This window comes from Chenopodium album, chromosome 24 (genome assembly GCF_948465745.1).
Source record: "Chenopodium album chromosome 24, dcCheAlbu1.1, whole genome shotgun sequence".
Taxonomy (NCBI): Eukaryota; Viridiplantae; Streptophyta; class Magnoliopsida; order Caryophyllales; family Amaranthaceae; genus Chenopodium; species Chenopodium album.
In genome coordinates, this window is record NC_137857.1 from 18,651,797 (window position 1) to 18,657,314 (window position 5,518).

Sequence of the window (5,518 nt, forward strand, 5' to 3'; positions counted from 1 at the left end):
ATTCATCTTTTCACCAACATACTCTTCTCTTTTGTCAACCTCACAATAGATTTCCTTAGACTCAACCCTTTCCACTTCATTCTCCTTAGCACCACTCTCATCTCTTCCCTCTTTTGAACAAGAAACTCCCTCATCAAAATCATTTCCACCACTTGTAGCAATAGAGTACACGGGTTTCTTTGGTTCAACACCTTGGGAAGGCAAAGATGAAGGACTAGCAAAATCCTTAATAGTGCTTGCTAATTGAGTAATTTGAGTCTCAAGCATCTTATTGTGGGTCATCATCTCATTGAATTTCTTATCACTAACCGCCATATAGGTGTTAATGATCTTGGTTTGATTATCAATCAACTCTTCCAAGGTTGTCTTAGGAGAAGAAGGTTGTGAATAGGAATTTTCATTTTGAGTCTTTGGAACAAAACCGGGTGGGGGACCTCTTTGAGCATTGTTTTGAAAATTTCCCCTTCCTTGATTGTTCCAATTACTCCTATTTTGATTTAAACCATAACCTTGATTATGGTTACCACCACCATGATTATGGTTTCCATTACCTTGGTTATGATTTACATAACCTTGGTTTTGATTACCATAATTATGATTTTGATTACCATAGTTTTGGCTTTGATTTTGGCTACTATAACCTTGGTTATGGTTACCACGAGAACCTTGATTCCCTTGGTTCCTATAACCACCATTATGATTATAGTTGTCAAAATTGCCTTGGTTTTGGTAATTCCTATTCCATTGGCCTTTTTGATTATCAAACCTTTGAACATTGTTATTTGACACAAAATTAACATGTTCACACTCATTGTTGTCAAATTCATCAACACATTCATTAGGACAAACACTAGAGTCATGATCATACGATCCACATGCATCACAAAACAAGCAACCCAAAGGCATATTATGTGAAGAGGGAGGGGGTTGAGAGTTAGAAGGAGTACCTCTCCCCTTAAATTGGGAGGGAAGATTAGAAGCTTGAGAAGAGGTAGAAGTGCTCTCCAACTTAGCTTTGATTGCGGTGACCTCCTTTCCTAAGTTTGTCATTTGGGAGGAAAGGTTGTTGATTGCATTGAGATGGTCCACCGAATACAATGAAGATTGCTTGCTTGAAGAGTCTCTCTCCCCATCTTGCCAATCCCTATAATATGTCACCACATCCTCAATGATGTCCACAACTTCTTCTTCGGTTTTGTTCATGATAGGGCCCCCGGCCCCTCCATCAAGGCATGACTTGCCTTGGGGACTTAAACCGCCATAGAAGATTTGGATCACTTGGTATGTGGGGATTCCGTGGTGAGGGCACTCCCTTTGATACTCTTTGAATCTCTCCCATGCTTCATAAAGGCTTTCATTCGGCCTTTGCTTGAACCCTTGAATCAAGGCTCTTGCCTCCGTCGTCTTCTTTTGGGGATAGAAACGGGACAAGAAAGCCTTTGTAACATCATCCCAAGTTCTCAAGGAGTTGGGCTTCACCTCCTTGTCTAGCCACTCCAAAGATCTTCCTAATAGAGAGAAAGGGAACAACTTGAGGCGGATGAATTCTTGAGAGACCCCATTGACTTTGATAGTGTTGCAATATTTTTCAAATTCTTTCAAATGGTTCAATGGGCTCTCATTCTTAGCCCCACTATATTGCCTTCTCTCAATCAAGGTGATCATTGCCGGCCGGATTTCAAAGTCATTTGCCGGGGTAGTAGGTGGAGCTATTCCACTCTCAAACCTATATGCCCCGGGCACTCCAAGCTCCTTCAAGGCTATTCTAGGATTTTCACCCATTCCTTGTTCTTCTTGAATTTCTTCTTCACTTGAAGAGCTATAAGCCAAGGATCTATTATCCACTCTTCTTCTTGAAAGAGTCCTCTCAATTTCCGGATCAAGGGGAACAAGGGGACGATCACGGGTTCTATGCATGCAAAACTCACACAAAAATGTTAGTAGCACGGCTACAAGTGTAGCCTAGAGAAACAAAATCTTTTTGTATTTTATCAAAATGAAATAGACTCAAAAACAACATACACTCAAGCACCATTCCCCAGCAACGGCGCCATTTTGATGGGACGGAGAACGGTAGGTCGTTGGTCTACCACCCCACCCTATCAAACAAAATTTGTAGCTTAACTAACCCCTATTTAGCGTAGTGGCAAGTCAAGGTCGAACCCAAGGGAATGGATATCAAGTGCACGAAGTCTAGATCAAGCTATTTCGGAATCAAAAAGGGGTTTGAGGTAGAAGTATAGCTAACTAGGTATGCAAACTTGTATTAAATCAATCTAAGACACTAGGGCAATGGATCCACATGCAATCATAATGGAAACGGTAATTTGGGAGGTCAAACCGACTAAGTCAAGCGATATGAAGGAAAATCATCATGTATCCAAAAGAGCATACTAAGGTGGTCCACCTAGAGGTCTAACTAGCGTCAACTACGCTAAACACTAACTAGGGAACGTCACAAAGCACCTCAATCGTGAAATTGCAAGTTCACTAATCAATGGTCCGTATCATAGCAAGCTTACAATGCAATCTAGTGTATTAATCAAAGATGGCCTAACCTCAATTAATCACACACATGCACATGAAATATCAACCAAATTTAATCATATCATCAACTCCATCAATTATCCCCAAATTACACTATTCCATCATTCATACATGCTTCACCATCTCCCTAGCTAGAAAACTACTCACTAGCCATAGAAATGGAGATCAAAACTACAACATTCATCAAATTCATTATCAACATGCTTGAATTCAAAGATTAAACCAACAATCAATCAAAATCAATCAAAATTCAATCAATAACCAAATCAATCATCAACAATATGAAAAACTAATGAAATCAACTAAAATCAAACTTGTATTGAAATCAAGAAGAAAATCCTTACAAAACTTTGATCCAAAGATCAAACACAATGAGGAATCCTTGAGCAATCACCAAAAATCATGAGTTTCTCTCTCTAGTTCTTGAGTTTCTCTCTCTAAAATTCTCCCCAAAAACTAACTATCCTATTCAATCTAAACTAAAACTTACCCTTCCAAAAATAGGTAGAAATAACTATATATACAAAGGAGAGGTCGGCAATGACGCCCAAAAATAGACCCTCGTAAGTGCGGGCGCTCGAAGGAGTGTACCCAGGAATGTGCGCCCGCACAAACCTGATGTGCGGCGGCACACGACAGATGTGCGGCCGCACACTCCTTGAGTGCGCCCGCACATAGCTGCAGCTTCCTCCTTTCTTCCTTGCCCTTGCTCACGAGGTGCACGCATCCTAGATGATGATGATGGAGGACAAGGTAGGCAGCAACTTCCTTGAATTTCTTGAAGGAAATGAGCCATGAGGAAGGCATAAACAAGACTTTGAAGCACGCTCCTTGAACCTCTCATTGACTTGAAACTTCTTGCACAAGCTTTAGGCATGAAAATCAATGGAAAACTATAGAAAGGAAGCCTGGGAATTCTTGGACAATCAATTACCACCTACAAGCAAAAGATAAAAAGCAAGTAAAAGAGAAAAATAACAAGTAAACTAGAAAAAGACATGAAAAAGAGAAACTAACTACAAAAAGCAAAAAATGAAGAAAACAAGAATAAAACTAAGGAAAACTAAAGAAAAGAGAGATAAAATGAAATAAAAATCATCCAAAAAGGAACCAAATGAGTGCCAAAAATGTCACACATCAAATTCCCCCAAGCTAAACTTTTGCTCGTCCTCGAGCTTTGTTTGAATGTGTTTGACTTATGTCTGATTCTGAAAGCTATGTTGATAGTGTTTGACTTTCATTTGACTCAATTAGTTTTGTTGAATGCATTTGACTTTCATTTTATTTAAAAAGCTTTGTTTGAATGTGTTTGACTTTCATTTGACTGAATTAGCTTTTATGAATGCATTTGACTTTCATTTGATTCAAAAACCTTTGTTTGAATGCGTTTGACTGTCATTTGACTCAATTAGCTTTGTTGAATGCATTTGACTTTCATTTGATTTAAAAAGCTAATTTTGAATGTGTTTGACTTTCATTTGACTCAATTAGCTTTGTAGAATGCATTTGACTCTCATTTGATTTAAAAAGCTTTGTTTGAATGTGTTTAACTTTCATTTGACTCAATTATCTTTTGTTGAATGCATTTGACTTTCATTTGATTCAAAAAGCTTTATTTGAATGTGTTTGACTTTCATTTGACTCAATTAGCTTTGTTGAATGTGTTTGACTTTAATTTGACTCAATTAACTTAGTAGAATGTAATTAACTTTCAATTGATTCAAAAAGCTTTGTTCGACTGTATTTGACTTTAATTTGATTCTAAAAGCTTTGTTGAAATTGTTTGACTTTCATTTGACTTAATTAGCTTTGTTGAATGCAATTGACTTTTTATTTACATCAAAAAGCTTTGTTTAAATGTGTTTGACTCTCATTTGATTCAAAAAGCTTTGTTTGAATGTGTTTAACTTTCATTTGACTCAATTATCTTTTGTTGAATGCATTTGACTTTCATTTGATTCAAAAAGCTTTGTTTGAATGAGTTTGACTTTTATTTGACTCAATTAGCTTTGTTGAATGTGTTTGACTTGAATTTGACTCAATTAACTTAGTAGAGTGTAATTGACTTTAAATTGATTCAAAAAGCTTTGTTTGACTGTATTTGACTTTAATTTGATTCTAAAAGCTTTGTTGAAATTGATTGACTTTCATTTGACTTAATTAGCTTTGTTGAATGCAAATGACTTTTATTTGATTCAAAAAGCTTTGTTTGAATGTGTTTGACTTTCATTTGACTCAATTAGCTTTGTGGAATGAAATTGACTTTCATTTGATTCAAAAAGCTTTGTTTGAATTTATTTGACTTTCATTTGATTCTTAAAGCTTTGTAGAAAGTGTTTGACTTTCATTTGACTCAATTAGATTTGTACAATGCATTTGACTTTCATTTGATTCAAAAAGCTTTGTTCAAATGTTTTTAACTATTATTTGACTCTATTTGCTTTAATGAATGCATTTGACTTTCATTTGATTCAAAAACCTTTGTTTAAATGTGTTTAACTTTCATTTGAGTCAAAAAGTTTGTTTGAATGTATTTGACTTTCATTTGATTGTAAATGCTTTGTTAAAAGTGCGTGTTTGACTTTCATTTGACTTAATTAGCTTCGTTGAATTCATTTGAGTTTCATTTGATTCAAAAAGCTTTGTTTAAATGTGTTTAACTTTCATTTGACTCAATTAGCTTTGTTAAATGCATATGACTTTCATTTGATTCAAAAACCTATATTTGAATGTGTTTGACTTTCAATTGACTCAATTAGATTTGTTAAATGTGTTTGACATTCATTTAATCAATTATCATTGTGGAATGCAATTGACTTTCATTTGATTCCAAAAGCTTTGTTTGAATGTTTTTGACTTTCATATGATTCTAAAAGCTTTATTGAAAGTGTTCGACTTTCATTTGACTCAATTAGCTTTGTTGAATGCATTAGACTTTCATTTGATTCAAAAAGATTTGTTTGAATGCGTT

The 5,518-nt window shown here is 35.6% G+C and overlaps 1 pseudogene; it reads left to right on the forward strand.

Moving 5' to 3' along the window:
- The first annotated feature begins 1,291 nt into the window (after positions 1–1,291).
- On the forward strand, positions 1,292–1,390 carry LOC145612795 (small nucleolar RNA R71; annotated as a pseudogene).
- Positions 1,391–5,518: the final 4,128 nt, after the last annotated feature.